At 40.0% G+C, this 18,651-nt stretch overlaps 1 long non-coding RNA gene across 1 annotated transcript; it reads left to right on the plus strand.

Moving 5' to 3' along the window:
- Nucleotides 1–15,438: 15,438 nt before the first annotated feature.
- Nucleotides 15,439–18,378, plus strand: LOC114261547 (uncharacterized). The gene is made up of 5 exons (XR_014357307.1): nt 15,439–15,796; nt 15,948–16,033; nt 16,147–16,192; nt 16,838–17,547; nt 17,634–18,378. It is a non-coding gene; the product is annotated as an uncharacterized LOC114261547 (long non-coding RNA).
- Nucleotides 18,379–18,651: the final 273 nt, after the last annotated feature.

The raw sequence follows: 18,651 nt of genomic DNA on the forward strand, positions 1-18,651 counted from the left end.
TATCAAAACATGATCATATACCTACTGAAAGCAATTTATGGAATTGTGTTTACAAAAGTTGCATTGAAGGGTGTATATTAGATGTCCAATCTCCATTGCCAGTGGAGAAAAGACACATGAAGTTTTATCAATGGGCACAAGCAGATAAAGAATTCTTGAGACTGTTGAGCAAGAACAAGCAAGAGGAAGGCTCATCATCATCATCATCACCATCTTCTTCTTCTCTTTTTGGCTATGCAAGGCCACTCAAAAATCTCCATGAGAGCTATGCTTAGAAACAGAGATATCTCAGAAGTTACACCTTTAGTACCAAGAAACAAACTACTACAGCTAAGACAAAGAAGTGGCTTAGTGCAAAGAAGAACTACTTGATCAAACCCAACAATGATCCAAAGGTCAAGAAAGTTTCTGAGAATGGGTCATGTTCTTTCATTGATGCTTTGCTCAAGTTCGTGTTCCTGTTTATGGCTAAAGTTGATATTCATGAAAATTAAGATTTTTTGAGTGAGAAATGATGGAATGAGAGGATGTGCACAGAGAAGGTGAGGGTATATTTAAAATGTGAAGTGTGTGGACTGAGATAAAGAAATAAAAATCAAATTACTAAATGTGTGGATTGAGAAAAGATGTACACAGAGATAATTTAGTATGTGGAAATAGAATTTCCCTAGAGAATAGTGTGTGTGCGCACGCGCGCGAGAGAGAGATAAGACTTGGAGTTTTTAGGACCGTTTAAAAATCCGTTTAAATCGGTAATTCGGACCAAATCAGATTGAATCGTACGATTTGGTTCAGTTTTATTAAGAACCGGTTTGGTTTTGGTTCAAAAAATATTGAGAACCATAAAACGGTTCGATTAATGAATTTTATGAAAAAATCACGGTTCGAACCAACCCGAACCAAATTAAATTTTAAAATATATATAGATATATATATATATGTGTGTGTATGATATTTAATAAACATCAATTCATAAATTCACCACACTCACGCCATTCTTGAGAGAGAACTCGAAGGGTCTGACCATTTCTTGGCCTTCAAATTCGTCTCCTCGATTCCATCTTCGTCTCTTCATTTCTCTCACACTCTCCTCTTATTTGAATATTACATACTAGTCATGCCATCAACCATCTCTATCTCTCTCAATCTCATCACAACACTACCTTCCACCATTGTTACTGTTAGGACCTCCAAATCTGGCCAACTATCTCCTTTAGTATATGATCTTGCCACCAACAGCTTTCCAATACCATCGGCTATTCACTCTTGCATAATCGTAATACAAGATCAGTGAGTAATTTTTTTACTTTTGTGTTAGGTTTTTTTTTTAAATACATAAATATATTTTGCTTTCCCGTTCTAATTTAGATTTTTAATTTAATTGTTTTGAAAGAGGGGATCAACAGTGTATTTAATCCATGCAATAATAGTAGTATTACACTTTGTAATAAGAACGAGATACTTGGGTTTTAGACCTCTAAAAAAAATAGTAGTAACTGGTGTAAATTTTGATTATAGTATGATGCTGCTAAAAGTAGTTCCATTTATCCCTTGTTGTAATATAACACACAAATTTACAAAAGAAATTGAAAAGGAAATGAAGCAATCTAAGAAGAAAATCAGCAGAGCAATGCCTTTAGCTGGAAGGTTTGATTTATGAAGAAAAAATGAAGATACAAGTTTCAGAAAATAATCCACACCCTTTTTCTGATATCTATTTATACAATATCTTCTTTTCTAACTACTATTCCTGCCCATATTGGTAACTAACATCCAAAACAGAGTAATTAATATTCAAAACATAACTTGACTGCTAGCTAATCTGTAGAAATTTAATGTATAAAGAGAAATAGAGAATTGTATTATTGATTGATTTATGTTTGTATACAATGACTCTCCTATATATAGAAGAGAAAAACATATTTACCTACCACACTCAACTCTCACCTAACACACTTACATCTACCTACCACACTCAACTCTCACCTAACACACTCAACTCTACCTACCACACTTACAGCCCCCCTCAAACTCAAGGAGGATAGAGACTAACCAACTTAAGTTTGGAGAGAGTAACAAAACAGGAAAGTAAACTGATAAATAAAATAAAACAGGATAGGAGACACTGTATGGTCGTGTCAGACCGTTGTAGAAGACTGTATGGTTATGGCAGACCGATGTAGACGACAGTTTATGGGGTCATGTCGGACCGTTGTAGCAGACAATGTTGTGACAGTTGTTGTGACAGTTTACGGAGTCTTGCTGGACCCTTGTAGAAACTAACCGGAATCAATGTCGGGACAGTTTACTGAGTCTTGTCGGACCCATGAAGGAGCTAACCGGAATCAATGTCGGGACAGTTTACAGAGTCTTGTCGGACCCATGAAGGAGCTAACCGGAATCAATGTCGGGACAGTTTACTGAGTCTTGTCGGACCCATGAAGGAGCTAACCGGAATCAATGTCGGGACAGTTTACAGAGTCTTGTCGGACCCCTAAAAAGTCGCACCCTCAAAAGGTGTGCCCAATCTTTCAAAAGGCGTGTCATTAAAAGGCGTGCCCAATCCATAAAAAGGCGTGCCATCAAAAAGCGAGCCCAAGTCATAAAAAGATATGCCGGACATGATGGCGAGACGCGTGACCACATTGGCTTGCGCGCCCGGTTTGTCGTCTGGCGTCAAGTGGCGCGCGATGCGCGTGTCTGCCTCGGCTATTTAACCAAGACGGAGGCTGAGGCTGAGGCAGAAGCTGAGACAGAAAAACTGAGAGAAACCTCTGAAAAATTCTTCCTTTGCTGAGAGAGAAACTCTATAATACGCTGTAACACTCTGTTGCCCAGAAAATGGCTTCGTCTTCCCGTGGGCTGCTCACTCTCTTTCCCGACCTCAATGAGTCAACAAGAGAGAGAACTGGTGCGGTGGCCAGTGAACCTCAACCAAACACCTCTGTGTTTGCTCCGTTGAACTTTCCGATGCGGTCGGTGGAGCAAAAAATGGCGGTGCAAACTGATATTGAGGCCAATCAGTATACTCTGAAGTCATGTGTGGAAACCATGACTGCGGTCACAAACTTGTCGCACCGGCTGCAGAGCAGGACAAATGAGGTGCAACAGTTAAACTCTCAGCTGGCTCTGCTCCAACGCATGTATAAGGATGCGCGAGCAGAGATAAGTGTGCTAAAGGCAGAAAACAAGGAGCTGAAGCGGAAGGCCACCGTGATGTTCCGATTCGGAGGTCCGCCATATGCTGCAGTGGAGGAGCAGGGAATAGTGATCGTGCCCAGCGGCGTGGGAAACACGGAGGCAGCACCGTCAAGGGCCGCCCAGGACGGAGGCAAGAAGAAGAGACCTGCGGCAGAGTAGAGAAGAAAAAATCCCGCCGGTGGATGTGGTTGTTTTGTTTGTTTGTTTGTTTGTGTATTTTTTTTTTTTTTTTTTTTTTGTGTGTGTGTGTAAAAGTGTGATCGGGGTTGTGCCCTGAGATGAATAAAATATGGTTGGTGGTGCAAATTTGTAAATTGTTTGTAATGGTGTTTGGTTTTTTTTTTTTTTTTTTTTAAAGAAGAATAATAATAATAATAATAATAAATAGGTATCATGGAGTGGGCGGTGGTACAAAAATATGATTAAAAAAAAAGAGAGGTGGTGGAATGATGGGTTGGTAGTTTCAATAATAACCTGTCAAAAAGTAGAATAAACAAAAAAGTGCACATGGGTTGGTTCCCGAGTTATAATTTTCTCTTCAACCACTACCTCTTTCTCTTTGTCGGCTGCTGCTAGCTGATAGGGCCGAGCTTGATCTGGAATCGGGAGCTCTGAAGCGACAGCTCTCATTTCTTCCACCGACGCCGCAGTTCGGCGGTTCCGGACTCGACTCGGAGGGTTTGGTGGCTTCTCGGGGGTTTTGAGGATTCATCGAGCTTAGCCCTGTTAGTGTCGTCGTCGAGCTCCATAGTTTTTCCTCACTAGACCTTCCATCGCTTGACAATGGCCGTCGGGAAGAACAAGAGGATTTCGAAGGGAAAGAAGGGTGGAAAGAAAAAAACTGTTGATCCGTTCTCAAAGAAGGATTGGTATGATATCAAGGCTCCATCGCTCTTCACTGTCCGAAATATTGGGAAAACTCTGGTCAGCCGAACTCAGGGTACCAAGATTGCTTCAGAAGGACGCAAACATCGTGTTTTTGAGGTCTCCTTGGCTGACCACAGACAAGCTAAGGTCTCTGGTGACTCAGAGAAGAATCGGTCCGTGATCTCTGTGCAAGTGGCAAACATTGATTGAGGCTTCCACTGTCTGCACACATATATGCCATTCTCCGGCCAAATCTCGCCGGTAAAGTTTCTCTCATATCACACTTAGAGAGAGAAAGTGAGGAGAGAGGGGAGGGACGAGAACAGAGGAAGCTTCAAGGAAGAAAATTGGTGGTGATGGGTTGACTGGGTGAGTCAAGACAGCGACTCGAAGGAGTTGGGCGTGAAGGTGGTGGACTTGAAGAAATTTCAAGGTATGTGTAGAAAATTCTAGCGGACTAGGTTGAGGTCCGGCGGGCGGCCAAGGCGAGGTTGCCGCCCGCTGGTAAAGCGAAAAATACTAAGTTCTTAACCTTGCTCTGATATCAACTTAGAAAAGATCGGTCCAAATGACCACTTCAACCCCTGCCGCTGCCATTCCAGTGACAACGTCCAACTCTCACTCTGTCCAAATCACTACCATCCGCCTAAATGGTGATAATTTTCTCCGCTGGTCACAATCTGTCCGGATGTATATCCGTGGGCAAGGAAAGATCGGTTACATCACTGGTGACAAGAAGGCTCCTGCTGTTAATGATCTGCTGTTCGACAGTTGGGACGCTGAAAACTCCATGGTTATGACATGGTTGGTCAATTCCATGGAGGAGGATATAAGCTCTAATACCATGTAGAAATTTAATGTATAAAGAGAAATAGAGAATTGTATTATTGATTGATTTATGTTTGTATACAATGACTCTCCTATATATAGAAGAGAAAAACATATTTACCTACCACACTCAACTCTCACCTAACACACTTACATCTACCTACCACACTCAACTCTCACCTAACACACTCAACTCTACCTACCACACTTACATAATCTAACCAACTTAGCTTGCTAACTTGACTGCTAGTAATTAATATTCAAAACATAACTTGCTAATTGGCAGCTTCTCTTCCATTAGAAGCACTCCTATCATAATACTAACAAGACAAAACAAAGTATGGATGAGATGATTCATATGATACAAATATATATATATATATATCAATGATTGCATCAATGGGAAACAAGAAAGCCAATAAAGACATTTTCAAAAAATTTGTGACAAACATGATTACTTGTCATGATTTAGGTATTTTTTTATGCACTTTATGTTTATGATTTTATTAGGGGATTTTTTATTTCAGAGATTTTTCAAGCTAAGGAATTTTTTATTTTTTAGAGATTTTTGAAGTTTAGGGATTTTGCTGAGTTAGGGATTTTTTGGGGATTATTATACATTCTGTCATTTGATATATTTGTGTATTTGTGTTTCTTGTTAGATGTCAAGTGTTGAAGAGATTGCAAATCCTGGTAACAGTAGCACCCCTATGGAGCATAAACTTGATGCTTCTATGTCTTCCTCTTAGACAAAGGTACGTCATCCTAAAGAAAATAGTAGGAAAGGTTCAGAGGTTTGGCTTCATTTCACAAAAATTTATAAGGAAGGGTGCAAGAAACCTAAAGGGGCTAATGTTATTACTGTTATAACACATATGCATGGCTGAGTGAGAATGAGACTAGTACTTTGAGAAAACATGTTGCTAATTGCTCGAAGTGTCCTTATAATCATGAGATAAAGAAAAAAAAAACTTTGTCATTTCAGTCAATTAAAGAAGAAGGTTCTGAAAATAGTCTTAGACTGTGGAAATTTGAACAAGATGCATGCAGAGATGCACTTGCTCAAATGATAGTCAAAGATGAGTTACCTTTTAGGTTTGTTGAGCGTAGAGGTTTTTGTCACTTTTGTAGTGTGATGCAACCTAATTTCAAAAAACTTTCACGCATTACAATGGCAAGGGATTGTGTGATATTGTTTAGTAATGAGAAAAAGAAATTGAGGAATTTGTTCATGAAATCAAATCAAAGAATTTGTCTCACTACTGATTCATGGACTTCCCTACAAAATGTTTCCTACATGTGCTTCACAGCACATTTCATCGATAAGGATTGGAAATTACACAAAAGAATTTTAAGCTTTTGTGTAATATCTAGCCACAAAGGTGAGGCAATTGGGAGGGCAGCAGAGGCATGCTTGATTGATTGGGGTATAGAGAAATTGTGCACACTAACTGTTGATAATGCAAGTGCTAATGATGTTGCACTTGCATATTTGAAGAGAAAGTTCTCTAAAAAGAGTGATGCCTTTATTTTAAAAGGTGAGTTTTTTCACATGAGGTGTTGTGCCCATATTATTAATTTAATTGTGAAAGATGGCTTAAATGAAATCAAAGGGTCGGTAACTCAAATTCGTGATGCTGTGAAGTATGTTAGAAGTTCTCCTTAAAGAGAGCAGCATTTCAAGTCATGTGTCGAGAATGAGAGGATTAATCATAAGAGTTCTTTGTGTTTAGATGTTCAAACACGGTGGAACTCTACTTTTCTCATGTTAAATACTGCACTCAAGTTTCAAAAAGCTTTTGAAAGATTAGAAGATAAGGATCTACATTTTTGCTTAGAACTTAATGATATATACCTTCTACCACCCAAGATTGGAATGATTCTAGGCATTTTACTTCATTTTTGGAAAAATTCTATCATGCCATTGTTCATTTGCCTGGTTCTTTGTACGTTACTTCTACTATGTATTTTACTGAAGTTTGTGCAATTGAAGGTTTCTTATCTGAATGTGCAAAGAGTTTGGATCCTTCTTTAAGTGTAATGGCTATGAAAATGAAGAGCAAGTTTGATAAGTATTGGGGAAAAATTGAAAAAGTGAATATGTTGTTGTTGATTTCTGTTGTGTTGGATCCCCGTTGTAAGTTGAGATATGTTAGTTTTTGTTACTCTAAACTTCATGAAGTTGCCACTGTGACTGAGCTTACAAAAAAGGTAAGAGAGGCATTGAATCAAATTTATGATGAGTATCAAAAGCTCGAATTTGGAATGTGTTCTTCTTCTAACCAAACTTGTGTTGAAGTTGATCAACCAATTAGTAGCACAAGTAAACAGTTAATGTCTCTCAAATCAAAGTTTCAAAAACATTTGGCACAAGAAGAATGTGATGGTGGAAAGTCAGAAGTGGATAAATATTTGGAAGATGCTTGTGAAAAGGAAGGCCCAAACTCACATTTTGAAATTTTGAATTGGTGAAAGGTGAATTCCTCTAGATATAAAATTCTTTCTCAAGTTGCCTGGGATATTTTGGCCATTCCCGTATCCACTGTTGCCTTAGAGGCTGCCTTTAGTATAGGAGGTCGTGTCATTGACCAATTTCGTAGTTCTCTTACTCCCAAGCTTGTAGAATGCTTAATTTGTTTGCAGGATTGGTTGCATGCTTCGCCACTCCCATTTGAAGTAGAAGAAAATATTGCGGACATTGAAGAACTCGAACAAGGCAATATTGATTTGGTATTTTGTTATGAAATTTATTTTCATGTATTATGTACTTCATTTTAAATTAATGTTATCATTTTTTGCAATTTCAGCTCTAAATGTTGTGTCTCTGAATGTGATTACTGACTAATGGAGAATGATTTGGCTCTTGGAAAGTTGGAAAAGACCACTGTTGCTGTTTTGCTGGGCTGCTAATGTTGCTGGTTGTTGTTAATGTTTCCATTTTGTTGCTGCTAGAAACTCGGAATGCTCTCTTTTGTTGCTGTTAAGAGTCTTTTGGCTACTGTATTTGCATCCATATTGTTTAACTTGTCTTATGTTTTTGTTGTTTTTTATTTGAAAAAGTTTCTATTGACTGTTTACAATGTTTAGAATGTTTTTAAATGCTTTTGGATGATTTCAAATTTTAATGGTATGTAATGGTTATTATCATATCAAGTTTTATTTTTATTAATTGGTTTTTTATAATTTTAAAATTTTAAAACCGAACCAATCAATTTGAGTAATCAATTTGAGTAATTATTTTGCTAATATTAACAATTTATTCTTATACATAGAAAATTTTGGAACCGTGAACCAAACCGCAACCGAACCGTTATTTCGATTTGGTTCTGGTCCGGTTTTACAAGTGTAACGGTTTGGTCTGGTTCTCAAAATCCCAGAACCGTTAGGATCGGTTTGGTTCTTGGATTTTCTTAGAACCGAACCAATCCGGACCGTGTACACCCCTAGGAGTTTTGGACAAGTTTATGTATGACCAAAGGAGAGTCACAGCCTCAGAGGGATTGTACTATTGTATCAACTGTAGGATTGTAATAGGAGAGAGAAGCTGATCTCATTTATTTTATGGATAATTTTGGGTGTAAGATCATTAGGTTGGTTTGTACACAAAATTTGTTGATAATATTTATTTGTGGTTAATATTATAAAATTTTGTGATTTAGTTTTGACATGGCTAAAAATTATGGACAATTTTGTTAGGTTAATTAGTGGGAGATTATTGTAGCTTAGTTACGATATTTATGATTTCTAAAAATTTTGGATATTTTTGTTGTACCAATTGGTGGGAGATTTTGCATTTTATAGTTATGTTACAAAATTATGTGACTTAGGTACAATATTTGTGGTTTCGAAAAATTTTAACATTTTTGTTATATCAATTAGTGGTTGGTTACTCATTTTGTAATTATTGTTACAAATTCTTGTGGTTTGGTTATTGTGCGGGCTGATTTTTGCAATAAAAAGAGATGAAACTTCGTAGACGAGTACTGGTGCATCGATGGGTGAAGGCCTGCACAAGGAACAGATGGTTAGTCTGTTCGACCAGGGTTTGGTTAGAAACCCCTTTGACAACGAGTAGAGAAAAAGTAAAGAAGAAGAAAATGTATAAAGAAAATAGAGAATTCATTTTTTCCCTACGTAAAGGAGGATCAAGTTGCCTTTGATAAGGAGGGTGTGGGGACTTTTATCTTGCCAAGCTAAGCCTCACACAATTGAACTTGAATAATTGTGCCCCTTTATTTGCCCCCTAGGTTGCACTTAGATTTGTTAAGTAGAAGCTATTTGTTGTATCTCTGCCTAATTTATTCAAAAGTATACTTCAACCTTCGTGCTTATACATAGATCTTGGCTCTCGAGTTCTCAATAAGACGACCATATATATATATTATGAGCATCTCGGCCCATTCACAATTTTTGAGTAGGCTAAGCTGGTATGATGGTTGTTTTGGGTGCCACGTAATTGTACTGCTTGCCAATTCAAATAATTGATCTTGCACGGGTATTCTAAGTGAGTCCCAAAAATCCATTTAGCTCCTTACTTCATTTGTTTGGTCCTTTGTACATGGCCTTTCAAAAGAAACATCTTGAATGCTCGCTTGGGCCCACAACTTTTGACTTTGATTTGTTGTGCCTTATCAAAATGGATTTATTGACAGGTTACAAATTGCATGGTTGGGCCCACATTGGTGGTCTTTGCGTGGTCCATTATTTCATCATCTTGGTCCCACCTTTAGGTACTGCTCGGTCTTGCATTTTTTTTTAAAAAATTTACTTCAGCCCTCCGTATAGCTTGGTCCTTTTTTATTAGTTTTGGGTGTTTTTGTTCGAGTCCAAACCCTCGCCTGTCCATTCTTGCGGCTGTTCCTACGGATCCCCCAAAGTGACGCCGTTTTGGGAAAAATTTCAATTTAAAAAAAAAAAAACCGAACAGAAACAAAGCAGAGGGGGAAAAGAAGGAAGGGAGAAAAAGAAGGCAACGACAGATCTGAGCAAACCAGAGAGGGAGAAGAAGGAAAGAAGAAGGTAGAAGAAGGAAGGCAGCAACAGATCCAAACTTCTTCTCTGGGTCATCCTTGTAAATCGCTAGCTTTCACCCACTGCTATCGCCGCCCACCTGTCCCTCTCTGTCTCTTTCTCCTTCAACGTTGGGGCTCTGATCCGGCTCCCATCTATCCTCTCTCTCTGCAACTTTCTCTCTTCTTATTTTTCTCTCCCTCTCTACACATACATGCATGTATATATGTAAGCCAATTCATGTGTTTGATGAACGAATCACAAAACTGATTTTTTTTATTTATTGATTAATTCTTCTTCAATATTCTAATGAGTGAATCGAAAAAATGAATATATCTGTAAAACTAGTATGACGCAGCGGGAAAAAATTTCAGATCATACCTTAGGTGATAGAAGCGAAGAATCTTGGGGGTAAATCACGTGCTTCAATAAATGCGAACAACGAACTCCCAGTAGTGGTGTGTAGACCGCCCGAACTCCGCTTCGTGCGTGAGGGCGCGAATAGTTGTTCTAGCTACTTCAGTTCGGACTCATGTCACGGTTCTGAATCTAATCTCACAAAGTGCAATGTAAGACTGATAAATCACCAAAGAGTTCAAATCTGACAAATCGTTTTGGAAAATCGATTTTAATAAAAAAGCGCCAAGCATGGACTGCTTTGCCAGATTTTAGAGTCGCCACCTAAATATTTTATTTTGAAAAATTTAGGAAACCCTGACTCGTGCCTAAGGCCACGTGTCCGTCATCACCAAAGTTGCCTCGGCTCAAGAACTTGGGTACGAGAAGGGAAGGTCCTGAAATGAGCACCCCCGCTCGCCTGATCAAAGATCGGCCTCTACTAAACATGATATGTTCTTTTTGAAAACACATGCGTTCTTATTCCAGTTTATTAGCTAGCTTACTATGTGATGCGCACAGCATACAAATATAGACTAAATCACTCGAATTGGAACAAAACATTTCACGTTTGTTTTCGAAAATGGTTTGAAAATGCTACTCGCAAGTAGGCTAAGACGCGGATTTGCCACCCTCAAGTGGGCTTAGAAAACATGATTTGCCACTCTTAAGTGGGCTTAAAACGCACATTTTGATGAATTGTTCCAATTTAAGCAATAAAGCCTTCATCCACAGGCATTCATGCAGTTAAACACTTAACCAAATAGCTTCATGGCAAGCATGCTGTCATGGTAGCACTTACACACATGCAAGATGCTAAACCATAAACACTTACAGTGTACTCCGAGCCAAAACAAAAGCTAGTTAGTAATCATGCATGATCCTAGCTATGTTAAGATGCCTAATGCAACACATGCAAAAATGTAACTAAAATAGGCTCGGGTATCTAGAATGGCATATGAATGCAACTTGATAACAAGTATTCAAATTGGTATTGAAATACAAAGCAGTTTGTATGATGCACCGAACCCGGTGCATGCAAAACAGATGAATGATGCACGCATGCGAAGCATAAGGATGCTAATTGAGATATGCCCTAAACTAACCATCAAAAGCTAATAAGTAAAAGGGAGAAAGAAATGGGGTTGGAAGACATGCATCACGCACACGCACACTTATTACAAAATTCGCCCTCTCGACGAAGGGTCCGAATAAATCAACTAACTAGTTATGCTAAGCTAATTAATTACAAACCGAATTGAAACTAGTTATACTAAGCTAATTAGAATATTGCAAAGACGAAATAAATTAGCTAAATACATTAACTAATTAATTACAAAATAAGCAAATTAACTAGCTAAACAAAGCAGTTAAAATGGCCTCGGGGCGAGAAGTGCATGCATGCTCGATCGCCTCGCTCGGAAATCCACTACCGTGCCTCATGTTGCCTCTGTTTGCACCTTTTTGGACTTCTGAAAATTGTGCCAACTTCCAAGATGCTTCTGATCCACCTTAAGAACATGCTGAGAGATGGTCGGCCAAGGGGAATAGCCATCGGCCAAAGATAATGGTCATCGGCAACTTTTGATAGCCGATCGGCAGACTTGGTGGCCAGTCGGTAGCTCTGATGGTTGGTCGGCCACTGCTTCTTGCAATTTCTCCTTTTGCTGCAACAAAGCACAAACAGAGGCATGGCAGTGTATTTGCAAGGTATGTGTGCACAACCACCCTCCCTATCATTTCTCAAGCTCAAGGGAGTGTGGTACTCGACTCTCGGGCCATCAATCACGCATCTCAATGCATGATGGCCGAAGAAGCCAAGTTTGCACAATTCAATGTCAATAAATGCACAAATGACACAATGAGCCTACACCTCTATCATGCTTGATCAAGAGGGTCGGCGACTGAGAAATGAGGCACGCTCTATCACTTCAAGTATGAAACGTCCCTCGTTTCTCGTGTTCGGATCAACATCCGATCCAAACACAATGCAATGCAACACACATGCAAACAACATGCTATGCAACAACATACAAACAACATTCAATGCAACAACATGCAATGCGACAACATGCAAACAACATGCAATGCAACAACATGCTCTCCTAATAATGCTAGAATGGCATGCACAAGATTCTACTATGCAAACAATGCATGCATGACATATTTGGAGGCTAAAGCATGAAAGCAAGTAAAGAGCATCATAGAAGAGGCATGCAATACAATGCTCCATGGACTTAAACCATATATGGACAGACCTAAGAGGCTTCAAAACAGTGGCCAACACACCAAAAACTTAGGCACAAAAGGGGCAAAAAAACACATGCTCATGTGATGGCTCATCAACTAGGCATAAGGTCAACTCTTAAAAGCGCTTAAAGAGTGAAAAACATAGAAGTGTGACAATACTATATGCTCTGAAATATCATTCCAAATGATGCCAAAACATGCACATATGACAAATGAGGTATGCTAGGAGGCTCAAAGCTTAAGGCTAGCAACGGTACTTGCACCATAGCCATATCAAGCAAGCCCCAAAGGGCTAAGGTGACTCAACACAGTCCTAAGGCAGGTCAAAACAAGGCCAAAAACATGCTTGAACATAGCCAACATATGCTAGAATTAAAGGCATGAAGCATGGGGCATACTAGGCCAACAAAGGGGATTCCACTACACCTACCAAAGCCAAGCATGAGATGACTTCACCAACTAAAATCAGAGTTAAGGCATGTTAAATAATGACCAAAAACATGCTGGAATGAAACCAACACATGCTAGAAAGATGAGCCAAAACCTTAAGCATACAAGGCTAGTTTGTAAGGATTACACTACAAGTGTAAAAAGCATGCATGAGGTGACCAAACCAAGCCAAAACAGAGCTATATCATGGCAAAATAAGGCCTAAGACATGCTGAAATGGAGCCTCAAGGAGGTAGAAAAACATGCTAACTTGGTGAGCCATCAACACAAGCACACAAGATACAAAAGGGAGGGGGGGACCACCCCTACCTATTTTGGGTCTCAAAACACACTTTCCACCATTAAAATTCCTCTGGAATTCAGTGGTGAAGAGGCCAAACAAAGGTGATCCAAAGGCCTAAAAGAGATGGCTCAAAACAAGGCCAAGTAAGGCACAAAAGGGGGTGAGCCACCCCTAGCACCAAAGAAGTCTTAAACAACCATTTTAAACACTTAAATACAGAACTTTTTTCAGTTGAAAGTTAAGCCAAAAGAAGCATGCAAAGGTGGCTAAGTACTCAAGCAAAACAAGGCTTAAAGGGGGTAATAACTCACCCTTGAAGAACCACAGCCAAGCAGCAACTTCTGAGCTAACAAAACAAACTTTGAGAGTCCAAACAAGGTCCTCTAGTACCTTAACAACAAAGCAATGGTGCTGTACTAGGTGTTGTAGTGCAAAAGTGAAGAGAAAACACACTTTTGAGCACAAACAAATGCAAATATAGAGAGAGGGGGAGATATAGAGAGAGATATATGTATCACTCTATATCAATTTTTTTGAACCTCTGGAAAGGGAGAGGGACCTCCCCTCTTATAGAAATCCAAGTCTCAAGTTTGTTGAACAAGCTAGAGGCTTGGTTCAATCCCTCCATACACGTGTGTATGGAGGATGAGTTCTATGCTTACCAGCTGTCACAGCTGGCAATAAAATATCTGCAAAAGCAAATAAAAAGGTCTTGGCCAAAAAGTATGGCCGACCAGCCAATAAAGGTGTCGACCGGCCATTAGTGATGCCGACCGGCCACCACTGATGGCCGATGGAAAGAATGAATGGCCGATAGGCAAGAGGCCTGGCCGATGGGTTGTAAGGCTGGCCAACAAGCCATCTTCTTCCCTCAGAAACAAAGCCACAAGCTCTTGGTCCACAACCAAGCACAAAACAGATAAGTTGAAAGGCTCCAAGGCAAGGCGCGCAGCCGAGACCTTCAGAAACTCAAAACGAACACAAGCATGGATGATCATCGAGTGTTCGAACGATGACGTCCAAGTCTTGAGGACGGTAGAAAATTGGGTGTCTACATGGAGTGATACCACAATATGAGTATCACCCACACAAGTCACAGTGCAAAGGTTGAATCGTTCTCATAATGGAAGAGAGTTAGAGAGAGTATATAAAAATGTTATAGGTAAAAACCACATAACGTATCTGATATAAATATATTATTCAAATATAAAATCAGATATATAACCATATATATCAATCTATCTATATCAGTTGATATGATAGATATAGATATCAAGAGTGGGTTATCCAAATAGGTTTTGAATTCAAATTCAAAACTTACATGGGTAGGGTTCAAAAAGGGTCATGGGTCATGCCACATAGGTTCAGAATGTCATGGGTCATGCCACATGGGCGCCCAATTTCTAATATTCATGGCTATTTGTAGAGAGAATCACAAAAATGAGTGAATCACAAAACCCAAAAATCTTGCCTTTGTAGAGAGAATCAGAGGAGATATGGGGTTGTTTGTGTGGTTGAGAGGGAGAGAAAGTTGATTTGGGTTTGTGTAAAGAGCTAGGATGGGTTTGATAGTTTTTTTTTAGACATCCTCTTCTCCCTTCTTGGTTTGGTTTGCGGATCCTCTTCTTTCCCTCTCTGATTTGGTTTACAGATCCTTTTCTCCCTCTCTTTGGTTTGGTGTGCTTCTGTTTTGTTTTTGTTTTTTTTTTAATTGAAATTTTTCTCGAGATGACGTCGTTTTAGAGGTGTTGCAGGAACAGCAGCAGGAATAAACGGCCGAGGACCCAGACTCGTTTTTGTTCTACCCACCCACCCTTTTTTTATTATTTATTTATTTTACACATTTGGTGCTCTTTATGAACTCCACTCCTTTGCTCGGTCCCTCGTCTGAGTTCAGTTTTCTATTTCTTTCAGCTCGGTCCTGCCAAAACTGTCCACCTGTTAGCTAATTTCGGACATGTGGCATTGGTTGGAGTGTTTTTTTGTTTTTTTGAAATTTGCAGCTATCTTTCCTTATTAGACATGATTCAACTCTATCACCTTTACGTGGTAAAATTATACATTTTATTTATTTTATTTATTTATTTTTTTAAATCTCCAACCAAACAAGCGGTAAGAATTTTCGAAAACAACTCCAAAACCACTTTTTCACAGACGGAAGGCCAAAACCAGTCTGGAACTCAGTTGCTGTCTTCATCTCCAGCAGCCGTCCCGTCGTTGTCGTCGGAGTTCATCTGTTAGCATCGTGTCGGAGCCACCCCACGTGGGCGACAACTCTGTCCTGCTTCACCGTGAGTTTGCCTCTTGCCGCCGCCGACTCACCATTCTTTCCAACGGGTTCATGGTTGATTTTCTTTTTTGATGTTTTCTTCACCGGCGCTGGGTTGTTGCCATAGCGCCGCTACCTTGCTGTTGGCAAGCTTGTATCGCTGGTTTCCAGCTTCGTTTCTTGGCTTCGACTTGATTTTGGTTGTTCATCATTAATTGCAGGGGCCACTTTATTTTGATCCTGTAAGTCCATGAATTCATCATTTTTTTTTTCCCCCCAAGTGTCTGAATTTTTCCACTATTGTTGGAGACTCCCTTCAATTTCTCATTATAACTTGATATGAATCTTGGTTTGAACAAGTGTGGTCTTTGAATTTGTTTCAACTTCTGGCAGGTCGGTCTTGCTGTTGTGGGCTTCACACGACATTCATTGCTTAGTGGTCGTCATTGTTTCGTAGCTTGCAGCATTAGCTTGATATTGTGAGTTCACCCAATTTGCTTCACCCAGTAACTCAATTCCTTCTTCTGTTTTCTTGGTTGGGTTTTGAATTTCCTTTTTGCATCCTCATCATTTCCCTTGAAATTCATGGCAGGTTTGGCTTGACTCCGACATTTGTTTGATGCCCTAATTTCAGCATTGTAAGTTCTTGATCCTCTGTCTCTCCTTTATTTATTTTGTATTCTAGATTTAGGAGATGGGTAAGTTTAGAAGGCTAATAAACACATCATCCAAACTAGCATTTTTTTAGAAAAGTACCATATTCCAAAAGACATTACTCCGGTGTTACGGGGTTTAAACACACTTCGTTCACTGACCGCCGATACCGTGCCCCTTCCTGTAGAATCCATAGTAGAAGGGGAAGTTCGGTTTCCTCTGGACCCCTTGTAGCTTAAGTTTTTCCATTACTTCAAATTCCACCCCATGGAGATATCTATGAATACTTTTAGGGTTGTAGGTGGCTTCATTGCCCTTAACCGGTTGCTTGGCCTTAGCTTAGGAGTATGGGACATACTCCATTGTTACACCTTCTCCTATAACCCAGATTGCACCTACTACCTTAAAATTTAGACCAATGTACCCCAAATGATCCTAGACCTCCCTGATGCCAATATGTTTTCGAAAGACTTCTTCATCATAGGAGGAAACTTCAAGTATCCAACTGGCATAAAGGATCGACTAACATGGGTGTCGCATAAGGGGGGTGGTCCAAGTTAGCTTTGGTCCTTAAGGTTTTACTTTCATGCTTTTGATGTTGGTTCTAACTTTTGTTATGGCTTTGACAGATGCTTCTCAGACGAGAAGGCATATGAACAAAGAACATCCGACCAACCTTGAGACTGCCTTCGCGTACCCCAACCGAACCATGACAGAGCTGCTTGGATACATAACCACTAACAAGCATAAGCTTAACAAGAGGAGGGTTCACGTGATTGATTACCTTAAGGGGTCCTTGGAAAGTTTGGTCGAGCAACAAGCTTGCAACAACACCAGTGCTTCTACTTTCGCTGTTGTTCGGTCATCAAGCGGAACTACGAGTGAGGACCCTTTTCCTGATGAGCAAGAAGCCATGACTCACCAAAAGCTTGACCTTGCAGCTCTAGTTTACAGCACAGACCCTGTTGCTGAAGTGGCTGCTGTGACTATACAACTGGCCAAGCAAAAAGTCTCAGTTCCAAAGCAATCTATGTAGATTACCGAGGAGGTTCTCATTCCTATTCTACCTACCACCACTCAAACTAAAGCACCGAAGGCATCCAAGTGGAAGAGGGATAAGGGAAAAGATGTTGTTGAGGGCTTTGAGGAGCTGACTTTGGTTGAGGAGTGGCTGCCGCCTTTGGAGCATGAGGGTCACCCTATCACTATGTCCGACAATGTGACAGCTTCTCGTGAGTTGGCTTTCAATCTATTCAAGGTGTTACTTCTACCCTTATGGTTGAGAGTAATGTGGACTCTAAATCCCTAAAAATAGGGATCCCTTTAGATGGTGACCGTAGTAAGTGTTTTCTTCTTGATTTGATTGATTTCCTTTATTTTCTCTCTCTAGTGTTTTATCGTGGTCTTTGACAATTGGGCCAACAGTTTCATGTTATGGAGCAACGTCGCTTGGAGCAAATAGTAGACTGTGACCAAACTACGAAGGTGCTAGTTGACGCTGACCTTGCTCTGAAGTCAACCGAGGAGGAGACCGTCGCTGCTAGGATGTCAGCCATTGCTTAGGAGAAGGTGGTGTTGGAGGCTGAGAGAGTTTCTAAGGTGGCTCTGGACACCAAGAAAGAGGTCGAATAGGGAAGGACTGAAATGGAGGTCGAGCTGGAGGCGATGAAGGCTAACCAAGCTAAGCTTATTAAAGAGGCCAACCAGAACAGTTGGGATGAAGCTAAGGCGGATTATGCCCAACAGACGTTGGAGTTGAGAGATGGTTTATTTGTCAAGGGTTGGACAGAGGCCCTTCGTGGTACTGGGATTGAGAAGACCTCTGCTCTTTTCAAGGACATCCTTGTTTTGTCAATAGTTGCTGCTGTAAGGGCTGCCAAAGCAAATGAGGCATCCTTAAAGGCTAAGACTTCGGAGGCCACCCCTTCCGTTTCTCCATTTCCTTCGTCTGCCAAGCCTTATACCGAACAAGCTAGAGCAGCCCCAAGATAAGGACTAACAATCTTCTTCTTCTTCTTCTTCTTTTTTTTTTTTTTTTTTTAAACTTTATTTTGCTTTACATTGCTTTATTTTTGCAAGTGTTAAAGTTTGACTAGCTAGACATGTTTATTTTGTAAGGCCGAGCTTCTCTTTTTGTAATGGATGCATTGTAGTAATGATGTGCTCTTCTTGAATTTTTGCAAGTTTTGAACTTCTATCCTTAATTTTTGCATGTATATGTTATGTTTGCCCTTGACCGAGAATGGGCTCTATAGAGAAGAAGGCCATATGTTCGATCAGACCAGGCTTCATAAAATTGAATTACAAAATTGAAGAATTAAAACTTTTCATGCCCCTCGGTCGAGTAGAGGCTTCGAAACCACACAGGATGTCTGATCAATCAGATTAGGGTTCATGTCACAACCCGGACTAGCCCCTAGAGATTTAGGCCGTGACCGGCCAG

The sequence above is a fragment of the Camellia sinensis genome, chromosome 15 (assembly GCF_055761805.1).
Source record: "Camellia sinensis isolate YWXY chromosome 15, ASM5576180v1, whole genome shotgun sequence".
Lineage (NCBI taxonomy): Eukaryota > Viridiplantae > Streptophyta > Magnoliopsida > Ericales > Theaceae > Camellia > Camellia sinensis.